Here is an 18,760-nt window from a genome sequence, read left to right as displayed (position 1 = left end):
TTAATCCAAAAAACACAAAATAATAAATGCTGGAGAGGTTGTGGAGAGACTGGAACACTTATACACTGTTGGTGGGAATGTAAAATGGTACAATTGCTTTGGAAATCAATTTGGCACTTCCTTAAAAAGCTAGAAATAGAAGTACCATACGATCCATCTATCCTGCTCCTTGGAATATATCCTAGAGAAATAAGAGCCGTCACACGAATAGATACATGCACACCCATATTCATTGCAGCACTGTTCACAATAGCAAAAAGATGGAAACAACCTAGGTGCTTGTCTTAGTCATCCTGTGCTGCTCTAACAGAAATACCACAAGTGGATGTCTTTAGCAAAGAGAAATTTATCTCTTCACAGTAAAGTAGGCTAAAAGTCCAAATTCAGGGTGTCAGCTCCGGGCGAAGGCTTTCTCTCTCTCTTGGCCTTCTCATCAATGTTCCCCCAGACTAGGAGCTTCTCAGAGCAGGTACCCTGGTCCAAAGGCCACACTCTGCTCCCGGCACTGCTTTCTTGATGGTATGAGGTCTCCCATTCTCTACTTGCTTCCCTTTCCTTTTATCTCTTGTAAGGTAAAAGGTGGTGCAGGCCACACCCTAAGGAAACTCCCTTTACACTGGCTCAGGGATGTGACCTCGGTAAGGGTGGTGTTGCAATCCCACCCTAATCCTCTTTAAGATAAAATTACAATCACAAAATGGAGGCCAACCACACAATTCAAGGAATCATGGCCCTGCCAAATTGATACACACATTTTTGGGGGGGCATAATTCAAACCATGACAGTGCCCATCAACAGACGAATGGATAAACAAATTATGGTATATCCACACAATGGAATACTACACAATGATAAAGAACAACGATGAAGCTGTGAAACATCTTATAGATGGAGGAAGCTGAGGTCATTATTGTGAGTGAATTTAGTCAGTCACAGAAGGACAAAGATTGTATAAGACCAGTATTATAAGAACTCAAGAAAAGGTTTAAACACAGAAGAAAACATTCTTTGATGGTTACGAGAGTAGGGAGGGAGGGTGAGAGTTATTTACTAACTAGATAGTAGATAAGAATTATCTTAAGTGAAGGGAAGGACAGCACACACTATCAGGGGAAGTCAGCACAACTGGAATAAACCAAAGCTAAGAAGTTTCTTGAATACAATCAAACATTTTGAGGGACTGAGTAGCAGGGGTAAGGTCTGGGGACCATGCTTTCAGGGGACATCTAGGTCAACTGGCATAACAAAGCTTATTAAGAAAATGTTCTGCATCCTACTTCGGTGAGTGGCATCTGGGGTCTTAAAATCTTGCAAGCAGCCATCTAAGATGCATCAATTTGTCCCAACCACCTGCAGTAAAGAAGAATGAAGAACACCAAAGATACAAGGGAAATAGTAGCCCAAGGGACAGAAAGGGCCACATAAACCAGAAACTTCATCAGCCTGAGACCAGAAGAACTAGATGGTGCCCAGCTACCACCAATGACTGCCCTGACAGGGAACACAACAGAGTCCCTGATGCAGCATGAGAAAGGTGGGATGCAGAAGTCAAATTCTAGTAAGAAGACCAGACTTAATGGTCTGAGACTGGAGGTACCCTGTAAGGCCTGTCCCCTGGATTCTCTATCAGCCCAGAACTAAAACAATTTCTGAGGCCAACTCTTCAGGCAGGGATTGGACTGGACTGTGGGACATAAAGTGATATTTGTGAGGAGTGTGCCTCTTAGCTCAAGTAGATGCAAGAGACTAAATGGGTAGCTTCTGTCTGGAGGTGAGATGGGAAGGCAGAGAGAGTTAGGAGCTGGTTGAATGGAATGGGGAACCAGGGATGAAAAGGAGGAATGTGCTGTCACAGTATGGGGAGAGCAATTAGGGTCACATAACAATGCATGTATAAATTTTTGTATGGAAAAACAGAAAGAAAAATGTATCAAACCAAATGTGAAGCCATGGGCTACCATTTGTGACCTCTTCTCCTAGTCTCTTCATTCTTCCTCCTAAGTAGATTGAGTTAGCCCTCTCTTTGTGTCTTCAATTTGCATAACCAAACAATAACTCCTCCTCAGGGTGAATGTAAATGACTGTTTTAGGCTGGGTCCTCTAAAGAAGCAAAACCAGTAAAGCATATAAATATATATAGAGAGAGATTTATATCAAGGAAATGGTTCACGCGGTTGTAGAGGCTGAACTTTCCAAGTCCACGGGTCAGGATAGAGGCCTCTCCTGATTCATGTAGCCGCAGGGGCTGGCGAACCCAAGATCGGCAGTTCAGACAGCAGAGTTCTTGCTCATAGGCTGTGAAGACCAACAAATCCCAAGATCAGCAGGTACGACCACAGGTAAGCTTCTAGCTCAAGTCCCAAGAACCAGAGATCAGATGAACCGGAGCCGGCCGCAGGATCCAGAGTGAGCAAAAGCCCTCGACCCTAGCGAGAAAGTTCACTTACATTCGATGCAGGCCACACCCATGAGGAAACTCCCTTTCAACTGATTGGCTACTCACAGCAGATCGGTGATCACATTATATCAAATCTCATCATGGAAGTTATTGCATCATCACAAACTCAAGCCACATCATAACTGCCAAATCACTGAGAATCATGGCCCAGCCAAGCTGACACAACGTTAACAATCACAACTAATCAGTCAATTTTTTTTTTTTTTTAATGTCGGGGTATAAGGTTATTAAAAAAAAAAAAAAACTTGGCATTAAGTTGATTCCAATTCATAGTGACCCTATAAGACACAGTAGAACTGCCCCATAGGGTTTCCAAGGAGCAGCTGGTGGATCCGAACTGCTGACATTTTGGTTAGCAGACTGAGCTCTTAACCATGGTGCCACCAGGGCTCCAAAAGCAACCCCATATGGTTTCCAAGGCGGCAAATCTTTACAGAAGCTGACTGCCACATCTTTCTCCCATGGAGCTGCTGGTGGTTTTGAACTGCAGACGTTTCAGATAGCAGTGGATTGCTTTAACCACTGCGCCACCAGGGCTATGAGTTTGAATTGACTCAACGGCCACATTATAAGGTTATACACACCACAAATTCCCAGCACAGCACTGCATCTTTCAGCTAGGATAACCTAGGTATCAGGAAAGCTGGGGCTAGTTCTTGCTCATCCACTTTCTAGTTAAGATCTTCCACCACCCATATCTTAGTTTGTCATACTATAATGGCTTCCAGGTTGCTATGATGTTGGAAGTTATGCCACCAGTGTTTCAAATACCAGTGGGGTCACCCGTCGTGGACAGGTCTCAATGGAACTTCCAGACTAAGACAGACTAGGAAGAAAGGCCTAGCAATCTATTTCTGAAAATTAATCAATGAAAGCCTTATGGATCACAACAGAATAGTCTATAATATAGTGCTGCAAGATGAGCCCCCGAGGTTAAAAGGCATACACAATAGCCGCAACAATGGACTCAAACACTACAAAGGTCATGGAGATGGCACAGTACTGGGTAACATTCCATTCCGTTATACAAAAGGTTGCCATGACTTGGAGACGATTTGACAGCACCTAACAAAAAGAAGTTAAGCTCTTATATCCCATAACTATAATACCACGAGACTATAATAGAGAATGCTGAAATACCTTAAACTCTTAAATTAAATGAGCTACATTGTATATATTTTCTCATACGCGCTTTTTTCCCCTTTAAAAAAACAAACACTAGTGAGGCAAGCATTGTTGTATCACTGATGATTGGCGGTATTTAGTAGTTGCCAACATACCCAAGAGGGAAGTGTGGTTCAGTGGTAGAACTCTTGCCTTCCATGTGGAAAACCAGGGATTCGATTCCCAGCCAATTCCCATCTGTCAGTGGAGGCTTGTGCATTGTTCCAATGCTGAACAGATTTCAAGGGAGCTTCCAGACAAAGACAGACTAGGAAGAAAGGCCTGGTTATCTACTTCCAAAAATCAGCCAGTGAAAACCTTATGGATCACAATGGTCTGGTCCCATTAGGCAGGGGACCCCCATGAGTCAGGGCGGACTTGAAGGAAGCTAACAACAACAAGCCCTCCCAGGTTGCTGAGATGGACCCTGTATGTGTGAGATAAGACTGGTAAGTTAATGCCCAAGGGCAATGACTTTTAAACTTTTTTTTGACCATGTGTCAGACAGGGTCTAGTCAGGAAAATGGAAACCAAGTTAGATATTTCAAATACAAAAAAACCAAACCCGTTGCCGTGGAGTCGATTCCGGCTCATAGCGACCCTAATTTCAAACAGAGGGATTTAAAACAAGGAGTTGGTTGCTCAGTTGTTGGAAGACTAACGGAACAGAAAGAGCACACTACGGTGATATCTAGAGATAACAGCTACAGGAATTGGCTACCATGCCTTGGGGGAAGGGAAAGAGAATAAAAAGTTGCTGGAACTAGGAGCTTGAAGGAGGGGCTCTGAGGAGCTGACACACATACCTTTGAAGAAGGAGCACCACTGACTTCCATTGGAACCACTGTTGCTGGAGGTCTCAAAGAAGCTAGAGGCTGGAGCCAGTGACGCTGCTGGAGCATGTTAAAGAAAACAGAAGCACAGGAAGGAAGCCCCTCTCCTCTTCTCCCATCTCCCTCTAGCACCTCCTACCTGCAGAACCTAACAGGAACCCATCTGGGAAAGTAGAACTCCAGCTCCAACATTACAGAGCAGAGAACAAAAGGGGTGGATTTGGAATTGGGAGACAATAGGTAAATAACTGGCAAAGACTGCAATCTACAGTAAGAAATATATTTTGCATTAGGACTCAGAACACAGCACTGCAATAAAAGTTTCATGAACCAATACATTACGATGCACTATGTTTTCTATTCTATTCTATTCTTTCCTAAATGATTCTATGACCATCTAATGTTCTAGAGGAGCCCTGGTGGCAGTGGTTAAGAGTTTGGTCAAAAGGTCGGCAGTTGAATCCACCAGCCACTGCTTGGAAACCCTGTGGGGCAGTTCTATTGGTCCTATAGGGTCACTATGAGTCGGAATCAACTCGACGGCAACGGGTTTTTTTTTTTGTTTTGTTTTGTTTTTAATGCTCTAGAAGAATCTCAAATCTTAAAAAGGAATAGGTGATTCTTGGGAACCTATGGGAGCGAAGAGTATGTAGTTGAGACACGGAAAGATACCTATCAAATTCAAACAAAAATCAATCAGCAGTTTGGAAAATGTGGGAAAAGTATGAGAAGTATGGGAAGATTTGTTTTCTTGATTTCAGAGCAGTTCTTGCAAAGAAATGGAGAATATCATTGTAGTGTAGTCACCAAGTTTCACATTTTAATTTTGGGCCCGGCTTCTCCATCAACACTGAGATGTCAGTTTGGAAGCAGTGTATGACATAGGTGCTTACGTGCTGAGTGGCACTGAAATACTTAATGCCCTTTTTAGAGTCAACATTTACCTGCATGGTGGCACACGGACATTAGGTTTATTTTCTTTAGTGAATAAGTGTTCAGAAAATTACTGTGTTGTTCACTGGATAGCATAAATGTCACTAAAAACAAATGCTTCTTTTGATTTCTTAGATAACTCATCTAAAACAGTAGACTTTATAACTCAAAAAACACAATAACATTGCATTATTTATATTTGCTTACGAGTTATTGTCAAGAACTAAGTCAAATTTTTATATTTACTTAATTTTATTAGCGATTAAAGCACTGAATTTGACCCTTATGATGTCATTATTAAAATCACACCCTCTACCCAAAGAAGGAGTAGACCAGAAGCTCGGGGAGAAAACCAATTAAAAATTGTTACGGCAAATGCATAAAAATATCAGCATAGAAGGTTTTGACTTACAAAATTAATAGATTCATTCATTCATGTGTAGGACCTGGATTAACTTTTGGGCTGCCTTATAGAGAATTTTACCCTCTGTATTTTTTCACCTGGTCCTCTAATTCTTCTCTGAGCATTAGATTCCAAGCAGAGGCTTCAATCCCAGTTCTACCATTAATGAACCATTTGACACTTGGCAACTCACTTCTCTGTGCTAAATTCTCTCCTCAGTTAACTTGTGTGAAGACCAAATGGGGTAACAGATGGAAAAGGTTTGCAGGTTCTATTAAACTTTTCATCCTACACACACCGTATAGTACTTAACAATAGCTCTAGACACATATCATTCGATAAATACCCTATAATTGATAGAGTATTTTTTTAGATGAGGATATGTACAAGAAACTGTGATTCTCTAATTTTCTAATGAAAAACATAAATACATGCTAGAGGGAAAAGGGGCAAAGTTCAAGCCCCATTAGCACAGGGTAGTATAATGATTAAGAGTTTGGGTTCTGCAGTCTAACCACCTGTGTTCAAACCCAAGCGCCATGACTTGTGATCTGGATGAGTTACTCGTCTTCCCTGTGCCTCATTCTTTCTATCTGTAAAATGGAAGAAATAACACCATCTAACTCATGGAATTGTTGTGAGGCTTAAAAAGAATAAGTACCTGTATAGTGCTTGAAACAGTGCCTGGCACATACCTGTTGCTGTTGAGTAAATTCCGGGCCCACAATAAGTTTTAGCTATTATTATCGTTGTTATTCTCACTCTTTTTGTTATTCCTCTTGGTGTCTGGGAAGCCAGTAAAGAGGTAAAAGCAGGACAGAATGGAAGAGGAGCAATTTGGAAGATGCTTTGAAGTTCTGAAAGTGTTGCAGCAACACTACGGTACCCAAAGCTCCACAGGACCACAGATTAAATCACTTAATCCTTTCCTTTTCAAAAATTTCCAGCTTCTGTTCAGAATAGTTGTCCATAGGAACACACCTGTGATTTTATAATAATAATAATAATAATTTTAAAAACCTCAGCTTTCATAAATAAAACCACAATGAGGGAACACTATATATCTACAAGAACGGCAAAAGTGAAAAAGACAGACGATAACAAGCATTGGTGAGGATGCGAAGCAAATGGAAGTTGTGTACATTTAAAAAAAAAATCGAGCCGATTCCAACTCATAGCGACTCTATAGGACAGAGTAGAACTGCCCCGTGGGGTTTCCTAGGAGTGGTTGGTGGATTCGAACTGCCAACGTTTTGGTTAGCAGCTGTAGCTCTTAACCACTGTGCTACTAGGGCTTCTTATGTACATAGCTCGGGGTAGTATAACCTGCTAAAAACTACTTTGGAAAACTCGTTGGCAGTATGTATGACAGTGGTGCATTCCTCATGATCCCCAAATTCCATTCCTAGGTATATACCCAATAGAAATGAATACATATGTTCATCAAAAGACAAGTACAGGAATGTTCATAGAACACAATATTTATAATGACCCAAACAAGAAACAACCCAAATCGCCTCACACAAGAATGAGTAAATAAATTGTGGTGTATTCATATAACATGATGCTATATATCATAGAGGAAAAAAAAAAAGCCACTGCTACACAACATAGATGAGTCTCATAAGCATAATGCTGAGAAAATTAGCCAGCTATATAAGAGTCCATATTCTATGATTCCATTTATATAAGTTCAAGTATAGGCAAAATCAAACTATAAAAGTCAGGATAGCCATTATCTTTGGAGAGGGATACTAATGGAAAAGGGCACAAGGGGGGCTCCCATGGTACTTTAACGTTCTACTTGTTGATGGGGTCATTTACATGGGTGTGTTCACTTAGTGAAATTCACCAGTCTCTCCACACACACGTGCGTATGCTAAACTTCAAAAAAGTCTTAAACTGCAAATAGGTGTCTACAGAATTTTTACTATTGTAATAGAATCAATTAGGACCTTTGAAGGAGTAACCTTCCAAGCACAGCTGAAAACTCCCTCATTTGTGCCATCAATTAAGCCTGTAAAGCATGGCACTGGGGTTTCAAATACCAGCAGGTTCACCCATGGTGGACAGGTTTCAGTGGAGCTTCCAGACTAAGACAGACTAGGAAGAAAGGAGTAGCAATCTACTTCTAAAAATTAGCCAGTGAAAACACTATGGGGCACAACCGAATATTGTCCAATATATTAATGGAAGATGAGCCCCCTACTTTGGAAGGCACTCAAAATTCACAGTGGCCTCAACAATGGACTTGAACATATAAACAATCGTGAAGATGGCATGGGACTGGGCAACATTTCCTTTTGTTGAACATAAGATTGCCATGAGTTAGAGTAGACTCAATGACAACAGTAACAGTGTAGCACCTAATGCATTGCACTGAAATCTCTTGTTCATGCGCCTGTCTCCCCTACTAAACCATACTCAGTCATAATCTACTTATTTATTGTTGTATCTCCAGTCTCTACACAGAGTCCAGCACATAGTAGGCTTCTAATATATGTTTCTTGAATGAATGAAATATAAAACAAATGAGAAAATGACATATTTCACAGAATTTCACTTTGGTATCGTGTTGGCTGAAAGATCTATCAGTTTTGTCAAGTGGGCTGTCCAGTAGTTTGTGTCAACTGTTTTCTGAGTTCTCCCCATACATTCCATCCAAACCATTTGTCACCTTTCCCTGGCTTTGGAATATTGTGTAATTAAGCTCTTCTGACCAGAGGAAACAGGAGACATGATGAGCTATATTTCCTTATTAAGCTTTTCTAATATTGTCTATGATTGAAAAAAGCTTTTCTGTACAGCCAAGCCGATTCTATAAATTATCAGAGAAATACTATAACCTAATCAATGTATTGGTTATGTACTTATGTGGCCTACAAATTTTGCAGAGACAGAGTAAGGATGGAGGAGACTTTCTCGCTTTGTTATACCTTAAACATTTTTCTGAAAATTCAGGGTTTATACCTTTAATAGGCTATCAAGAAAAATGAAGCAATTATCTGAGACAGCAGGATGCTATTGATCTGAGTGTGGACACTTGTGCTCCCTGCCTGACGGACAAGTTCTTATTTTTCTTACAAGTCTCTCTGTTTCTAAGGGTATACTTAGAGACAACAGCGAAGAATTATGGCATTTTGGCTCTTATCACATTCTAGTCATAGCTTTTCACACTGGAGGGTTACAATACAAAGCAGAATTAGAAACTGTCAATTTTCCTGGGGTTCAGGAATTAGTTTCATGTTTGCTATCTTGACAGCAGCCAAAAAGGACAAATAAAACATTATGTTACAGTACTAAAAAGGGGGGAGGGAACAGGGGAGGATTTACGTCATCCATTAATCAGTGACCTAACCAGAAAAACATTAGTGAATGATTAAAGAAAGATAATCCCAAGGGAACTCACTGCGATTCAGACAGGCTTTTGTCAAAGCCCCCAGATCTAATGTAATTTCAGGCTGGCCACAAAATTCAATTTGTGTGGAACCTCTAACTCATCTATTCCACAACAACATACAGCATAATTGCATTTGAACAGCTTCGAGAACAGCGCTGAGAAAATGTCCTGTTCCCGGCACTCAGTGCCCAGATGACCACACAGGAGGCCGGGCTCAGTAACGCGCAGTCTGAGGATCCCACCTGCTGACCGTTGCCCTCCGCAGGAAGCACATGTTTCTGCTTAATTCCTGCCAGCGTTTGGCTGTCAGGTAGGGCATCTGCAGCAGGCAGCTCCCGAGGGCTGCCACCTGGTGCTGTCAGTCGGCCTCAGACCAACAAGGAAAAGGGGAGGCATTCATCTATGTGCTTATTTTTCTGTGTTTAGGGTATTTCTTGGGACTTAGAATTTTTACTTGGCAAGTTAACTGGTCTCTTTAGTTAGGAAGGGGGAGAAGGAATTTTGCTTGCTTTCCTTTAACTCAGAGTTCCCTTCTTTGGAAAAGCTGTTTAGTAATACCTGGTTCACCCTCATTAAGTCTGTGCAGCTTCTTCACAGTACTACGACTTACTTGAAAAAGATACTCAAAGTATACCCTAATTAGAGACATAGCCATTAAGTTCCTTTTTTTTTTTTTTTTAACATGTAGTAATAAACAATTACAGGAGGCAAATACAAAGTGAGCATTTTGATTCCATTTTTACAAAAAGACCAGCATAAAACAAAAATAAACTTTCCAGGAGAAAGACTGAGCGTTCCTTAGAAGACCATTTCTGGCCTCTGTCTCAATAGTTTATAGCATGCAAAAGAATAACAGATTCTCAGTGAATGGCAACAGTTAGGTACCATTTCAACCTCAAAAAGGCTGCCTGTTTTGATCCAAAATCAACTTATATTTCACTTTAACTCATAACTCGCCTTTTGCCTCCACAAATGCAGCGCAACTTTCAGAGAATCCATTAGAGATTATGAAACTGATTAACGAGGAAGCATGATTTGCTTTCACCAGATTGATGTAGGTCACATAGCACAACTGTGAGCAGGAGTTAGCACTTGGGTAGGAAAAAAAAGTTGTTGCCCTAATGACACAGGTACTTTGCTTAGTGGCTGTTTGCTTGGCTTAGATGAAAATACAACTAATAACGATGAAAATAAAAGAGATAATGGTGATAAAATGTATAAAGGTGCTGGGTTGACAATAATTAGTAGTAGTGGTAGGAAAAGTTAGATGTAATCAAATGCTGGATTTGCTCAATAAACTTAAGGTTTTCTGTATGAGCACTCATACCTTTTTCTCTCTTTTTTTTAAAAAGCACACACCCAAGCACATTTACTCTATCGCTAGAAAAATTACTTTCTTCTTCAGAGCTGGAATCTCCCTAGCTCCTAACCATATCTTTCCCATTGAAGCAATTCTTTTCATAACATAATTTTTTGATAATAGGGAATTTTTGAGGACCACAACCATTACGTTATTGCAGAACAGACTGTTCTGAACTTCCAAAAGATATTGTTACAGAAGTTGGTGTTCAAAAAGTCAAGAGGAAATTGTCATGAGTTTATTTCTATTTTAATGGCATTTTTAACCCTGAAAAGAACCATAGTGAAGACAGAATCAGAGAACCCTACGCCAACACACTTATGTATGTTTTCTAGTAAACATTAAGCCCTCCATTCCCTTTATTTACATGGCCATATTTTCATTCTACCTGTGTGTTTTTAGGAAGTTCAATAAAATATTTGCTCAGAATATATTCTGGACATGTGAACATCTGAGTTGCCAAGTCATACAAAGTAGTGGATGCAAAGGAGAAAGAGGAAGTTGAACGGGTTGAAAGTGGTTGGGTGGGGAGAAGCACAAAAGAGATTAAAAAAAAAACAAACTCAGAATGACCCTTAACTTAAGAATCAGAGGAATCAGACCTTATAGTTAAAAGCAGAAACTGTTTTCATAACTTCTTGTTCCCACAAATCGTGTCTTGATTATCTTAAACCTCTGGTAAGCTGCCTATGGAAACCCTGGTGGTATAGTGGTTAAGTGCTACGGTCGCTAACCAAAAAGGTTGGCAGTTTGAATCCACCAGGTGCTCCTTGGAAACTCTATAGGGTAGTTCTACTCTGCCCTACGGGGTTGCTATGAGTTGGAATTGACTCGATGGCAACGGGTTTGATTTTTTTTTGTTTTTTGGTAAGCTGCCAGGGCTCTTGTGCTCCTTCACATTTAGAGGGAGCCTGAGAAGTAATAAAGGGGACCTTAGCTTATTGGGAGGCTATGGAAACATCCTCTCTGTTTGCTTTTTGATTTCCCATCCATGCACTTACCATCAAGACCCCTGCAACAACGACATCGTTTTGTGAGTTCTTTCAGGTGTGCTGGAAGTGATCAATCTAGCCTCCCTGTGGAACGACAAGGTTCTTGGGTGGCACAAAACGTTTCTGCTTGGCTGATAACTAAAAGTGTCTCTAGCTCAACAGTTCCATGTGTGCCCAAGGAATACTCAAGGAATTCCTTCAAGGAAATTCTGCAGCCACACACATTTGTTAAACTGTAGTGATTTTTTTCTGAACAGTGATAGTATCTGCCAGGTAAGGAAGATATTCAACCTGCCCCTTAATGTCCCCTCCTCAGTTTTCAGACTGAGCTTCTGAGAACTGCCTCTGGACACGCAGGAGAGCTTGCTATGTCTGTTCTGCATTTTTAAAAAAGGCTATGACTGCAAAGTCCCTAAGTGTCTAGGTATATTATATATTCATGTTCACAGAAACAATATTCCACATGACTTGTCTCTCATTCAGCTGGCTCCAAAGCAGACACACCCATCCCTCTGGGTGCGTTGTGAGAAATTCCTAGGTTTTGTTTCATGAATTTTTCATGGAAAGCAAAACAGTATCTTTTTCTTTTTTTAACAGAAAATCTTTTGAAATGTCTTGAATTTGCTTTGGGTATGTAACAGGATCAGTTTTCTGTACTGTTGCTTCCTGCCCTCCTGTTCCTCTCTCATCCAAACCCCAAAGCCTTCAGCCACCAGTCTGCTCAAGGATCTGGTTTGATAACCCTGCAATTGCAGGGTGGAGTGAGAGGAGACTCCTCATACATGTTTTTTTTTTTTTTTTTTCTGTTTCTCCCCAACATCTTGGTGGACTACTTGGGTGTCCCACAAGCACTCTGCGGAAAATAGTGTGTCCCTTTTAGCAACAACTCCACCTAGCATGAGCTCCTGAGCTATATTTAAACCAGAGTGAGAGAGAGTTGAAATGACTGAAGCCTGCATTATGCCATGTGAGAAGAACCATTTTTTCTCCATGGTGGTGGGCCGCAGAGTAATTTCTGCTTCTACTTTGGCAACTCATGGGGCAGAGGGAGTGAAATCATGTTATTTTGTAGTGTGACAAAAATGTGATAGGTATTCAAGGGTATATTTTCAGGGGAAATGTTCAACAAAGTTGACAGGGTTTTTGTTTGTTTTTAACCTAGTTAAAAAAATATTCAAACCTATTTTTTTTTTCCTCTTTCCCAGGGATCTTTATAATGTTGAATTTTTTTTTGTTTTTTGTTTTTTTTTGTGGAAGGTGAGGAAAGAGATTCTAAGTATCTCAGATATCTATATCTTCTGAGCTACATAAAATAATCACAGTCTCCTTTTTGTTTTCCAAAATAGCTACTGTATTCTGTGTTTTGTAATACTTATAGAAAATACAGATTGACTTCATAACCCAGTTTTTTAAGAATCTCAGCTATTGAGAGTGTTCCCCCTCAGCACTGAAAGCATGCTGAGGAGGAGGTGGGACTCCGTCAATGTTCGCATCTAAAGTACTGTGAGCTGAGTACACTTTCTGCTTCTTCAATAATTAGTATGAAAAGTGTTCAGGCAATTTTTTCTAAGTATAGAGTCACGAAAACTTAACACTCACACCCTTCCAAAAACATACTGTGATGTAAAAAACTACTTCTGTGGTCTGGATTCTCTTATAACATTTCAAAATCCCCTCCCACCCCCATTCTAATATTATTGTCCATTTTTTTCCTTTGTATCCCATAGTACCCAAAATTTATGTCTATCATTGTATCATATTGCTTATAACATTGTACTTTATAGATCTGTTTACAGATTTGTCTTCAATTCAAAAACATCAAGCTCTCAAGTTCTGCAGTGGTGTCTTAACAACTGTTGAACTTCCAGAACTAAGGGCTTACCTAGAACTTACAGGTGACTAATAAATGCTTGCTGAAGAAAATAACGAACAATCGAAAGCTGAAACTGACATGAAGATATACACTTTAAAAGACAACAAAAGAATAAATGAAAGACTTTTCATATAGAATTTTGAAAAGAGAAAAACAATTCCTTGATCTTATGCGTACACTTTGTAAATAAACTCTCTTTTTGGAGAGCAAATACTGCTCGTGTCTTTTCATAATATGGGAATAGGGAATATGGTAATGTGGGAGAAGATGGCTGAGTCTGGGCAAAAACAGAGTCAGTGCTCAGAGTAAGAAAGTAACTCCTCTACAAGGTCATCCTTTTTCACTTTTTTCTGGCTCTGGACTACAGTTTTCCCCATTTTCATCACTCTGTTGCTAAAGGGGAGAAGTCTCTGGGAGAGGTACAAATGGTTAACATGCTCAGCTGCTAACCCAAGGGTTGGCGATTCAAGTCCACCCAGAGATGCCTCTAAAGAAAGGCCTGGCAGTCTACTTCCAAATAATCAACCACTGAAAACCCTATGGAGCACAGTTCTACTCTGACACGCATGGGGTTGCCATGAGTCAGAATTGACTCTATGGTAATTAGTTTGGTTGCTAAAAAGAAATTTTTTTTAAAGGGCTACTGTTAGATAAAGGATCCCTGGTGGCACAGTGGTTAAAGTGCTTGATTGCTAACCGAAAGGTCGGCTGTTTGAACCCACCAGTCACTCCTTGGAAGAAAGATGTGGCAGTCTGCTTCTGTAAAGATGATAGCCTTGGAAACTCTATGGGGCAGTCCTACTCTGTCTTATAGGGTCACAATGAGTCGGAATCAACTCGACAGCAATGGGTACTGTTAGAAAAGATGAAATTGATTTTCCCTCCTTTTCACACACTCAGAGAATGGGCACAGAGACGAAATGAACAATTGGTAGAACTCACACACAGTACAGTGATAGCCTGATGTTATAAAAGACTTCTCTAGCATCAAGTTTATAGAGACATATCAAAGCACATATCTTTTAAACAAAACTAAAATAAAAATTAGTGTGGAATAGGTATACATTGCGCATCACTGTAAATTCCGTATTCCTTTAAGAAAGCATTCATGTCTGTAATTAAGAATTTTCAAAGTTAGGCACCCAAAGCTAGAGAAGGTCTCTGAATTGCAAAAAGCACTCTGTTATTTCAAAGATTTTATAAATAGAAGATTTTGTAAATAAGCCTATTATCTACAGCCTCGTGAAGAGTTGAACACTGTCTAGAGAATGTGATCTAAGTAGGCAAACAATTCAGATAATGTAAATTGCAGTTTGGGGCCTGAAAAAAAATACAGAAAACATGTTTAGTCTAAAAAAATACAGAGACCTAAAATGGCATGCAAATTCTTGCAAAGTTTTTCTGGGACTGGAAAATATGGGAACACGAAAATATAAATTAAAATCAAAGGGATTTTACAGTTGAAGATGATGTGTCAAAGAAGAAGTCCCTAACATAACTTGTCCCAAACTCCCATTCAATACCTACAAGGATAAGCAAAATGAAAACAAACGCCAGTACTCTATTGCCAGATTTAGGGAAGAATTTTCATAAACGGAGATAATCTGAAGAAAAAAAATTCAACACCAATTCATGCTTCACTTACTGAAACAGAGCAGCCCTATATATCTAAAAGAAGGGAAGAAGACTCTTCTACCAAGGATAGCTATCTCAGTGGCCCAGGACCCATTACTAATAAGAAAAAGCCAATGCCATCAATTTCAACTCACAGCGACCCCGTATGTTACAGAGTAGAACTGCCCTATCGGATTTTCTTGGCTGTAGTCTTTTACAGAAGCAGATCACCAGGCTTTTCTTCTGAGGAACTGTTTGGCAAGTTCGAACCACCAACCTTTAGGTTAGTAGTTGAGCACAAACCATTTGCACCATCCAGGAACCTTACCAATAAGAAAACAAGGTAGTTTTCCTTCTCTGGGACGGGTGGTATTTTCTGAGGCAGGCAGAGTACCGTCTCCCCAACCCTCTTTTTTTATATCCATTCTGAGGCTGTATATCCCAGAAAATAAAGAAGCAGTAATTTAAAGAGAGACTGGCCACTGTACACACATGGATGGGGGGGAGAAGTTAATGGCAGCATGTTGCTGGGGGTGTGGTTTCACATATGCCACTGGTTTAGTGTGTTCAAGAACAGGCTGTGGGCATAGTCTCTGGTGGCTGCACTTGCTCAGCCGAATCCTAAGAGTCCTATGGAATCCCTCAAGGCTTTATGTTGATTGAGACAAATTTTATGAAAGAAGATCCACACAGACACATTTGCTAATGAATGGCTGAAATATATGAATAAAGGAGGAAAAAATTCTATTAAGTATCCAGACAGAAAATACGGGTAAGCTACAAGAAAGCTGAAATCAGGCTGGCTTTGTCTTAACAGTAAAGTCTCAAAGACAGTAGAATTATAGTTATACACAGTTTGGCAAGAAAGGTTGATAACCCCAGCTAATTTGTTTTTAATGTGAGAATACAACAGAATGATATTCTGTTGTACATCAGGCCTAAAAACAAACAACTAAAAATGTCATGTGTCCTTCTGGAAAAACGTATAAGAGAGAATGTCAAGATTTATTTCAAGAATAAAAGCCTAATAGCTGGAAAGTTTTCTATGAAAGCTTGGTGGTAAAATATCCTGAAATCTATTCAACACCACTGTCTAAGTAATAATTGTAAGTTGAAAACTTGAATACAAATTTCTCAAGCAAATTTCACAGATCAAACATATCCAAAACCAAAAACTAAACCCATTGCTATCAGGTTGATTCCAGTGAATAGTGATTGTTCATTACGTTCTAGACAATATTCTACTCTTGTAACTCATTTAATATCAACAACAAAACCTACAACATAGGTGCTATTATTATCCCATTTTACAGATGAGAACATTGAGACTGAGAGAGGGTCAGTAATTTTTCCTAGATTACCTAGCTAGAAATTAGATATAATAACCTGTATTTTCCAATCTAATAATTTTCTCTAACTTGGAAATTGTGAGGATGGGGAGTAAAATCCCTTGGATGTATTATACATAGCTCAAATTAGCGTGAACGAAATCTAACTTTTTATTTTTCATCCAAAACTTACTGTTTTCCCAGCTCTCACCATCTCCATAAATGACCTTCCCTGCCATCCAGTGCTCAAACCAAAAAACTAGGTACTGCTTTTAGTTTACTCTTTCTTGGATGACACTTATTTAATCCGACAGTAAGTCTCATCAAGTCTGCTTTCAAAATGTCTCTTCATTCAATTTTTTCATCGCTACTTTACACCTCTAGCCCAAGTGACCATTGTTCTCCCCCAACTACTTCTATAACTTCCTAATTAATCACCCAATTTATGTCTTAATCCCCTTTAATCTACTCCTCACCCAAAAACCATAGACACAGCACACTCCTTAAGGTTGGTGGTTCCAATCCACCCAGAGGCACCTCTGAAGACAGGCCTGGTGATCTGCTTCCAAAAGGTCATAGCCTTGACAACTGCTCCATAGAGCAGTTCTACTCTGCACACATGGGGTCGCCATGAGTCAGCATCAACCTGATGGCAACTAACAAGTGTTCTAAGAATAGAACACTGACTGTTTCATGTGTCCAAGAAGCCCTGCATGTTCTGGTCCCCGCCCACTACTTCTACCTTAACGCGAGTTTAGCATGCCCTACTCTGCCTTTGACATATTAAATGTTCCAATAAAATATTTCATGAACTATTGGAATAATATAATTAATACACTTGAATCAATATGTTTACCTCACTGCCTTCACTCACTATACTCTAGCTACACTGCTGGACTATCCCAAATAAATGCTGAGTCCAATTGGAAATCAAATTATAAGATAATTAAAACAAGAATAAATTTTATGAACTGCCACCAAATATCTATGTAAAGTCACAGTTGTAAATGTTTGATTAAAGAACAAAGACTGAAAATAAACACTGCACACAACATACTAGGAAAAAGAGAAATATATATGCTATGTTTAAAGAGTCAATTCTTAGAATTGTGGATTGTATTGTTACGCATTTTTTATTTTTTAAGGATAGAAAAAAATTTAATCAAGGAAAAAATAAAATTTAATATGAAAATGGACATACAGAAATAAAGATGAATTTATTAAATATTTTTAAAAATTTTAAAATTGTAGAAAACACTATGATTAAAATTTAAATCTTTATCTTTAGTGTTGATTTCACAGCACTGAGAACAATGCCTGGGACGTGGAATTATTTAGTAAATATTTGGTGAATAAATGAATTTTATAGAAAAAATATTACTTGTCTCAACAAGTAGAAAACCTGAACAGAGACAGAATCCTGAGGGGGAGGGAATCCTTTACTTTATCAAAGAATTACCTCAAAGGAACTCCTAGACCCTCTCCTTCAATAAATACTCATTGAGAACTTGACTATATTCCGGCACTATTCTAGACATTAGGAATATGACAGTGAACAAAATTGAGCGAAACCTATCCACCCAAAAACACTTGCCCTCCTAAAGTTGCAATCTTATGCTATCATCTATAGGTACTAAATATAAAGGGAGTCCCTGACTTACAACAGGGTTCTTTTCCAAGGACTCTGTCGTAAGTCGGTTCTGACGTTAAGTCGGTTCTGACGTAAGTTAAATACTTCGGTTTTTTCCTTCAGTTTCATTATTATTGCCTTTTATTATCAGTAACTTTATAACTTCGATCTTTATTTGTCTTTAGGGAGGGAAACATTGCAGGTGTTTCTGTTAAAGAAACGTGAACAACTCGGCTTCAAACTAACAACTGATGCTTCTTATGGTACGAAACACTGAATAAGATTATGCTACAGGCCTGCTCTACAATGAAGTCTGAGTTATAATGGCTGTCAGGCATGTGCACAGTTCAATTATGTCATTAGAGTTATATCATCTGTCATTAGAGTTGAACTTGCCAAACTTTCTATCCCTGACGACTCACGACACCAACACCAACTTCATTGTAGACCAGGCCACAGACTGCTATATGGCAGTGTTTTTTAAGAGTAAATCATAAAATTGAACATCTGCAAGTGAACATCTCAGAACGATAACATCAGCAAATTACGTGATGCAATACTCTATGTAGTTCATATTACTAACGATGAGATGTACAAAAAATAAAGGATGGTCATAAATGCAGTTCATCATAACTAGAATAAGTCATATGTTGGGGATTACCTGTATATAAACATGAATATATGTATAGGTGTGTGTATGTGTATGGATATGTATACATATACATACACACACACACATATATGTATGTGTGTATATATATATATATATATA

The sequence above is a fragment of the Trichechus manatus genome, unplaced genomic scaffold, assembly GCF_000243295.1.
Source record: "Trichechus manatus latirostris isolate Lorelei unplaced genomic scaffold, TriManLat1.0 scaffold00059, whole genome shotgun sequence".
Lineage (NCBI taxonomy): Eukaryota > Metazoa > Chordata > Mammalia > Sirenia > Trichechidae > Trichechus > Trichechus manatus.
Note: the sequence above shows the minus strand (reverse complement) of the source record.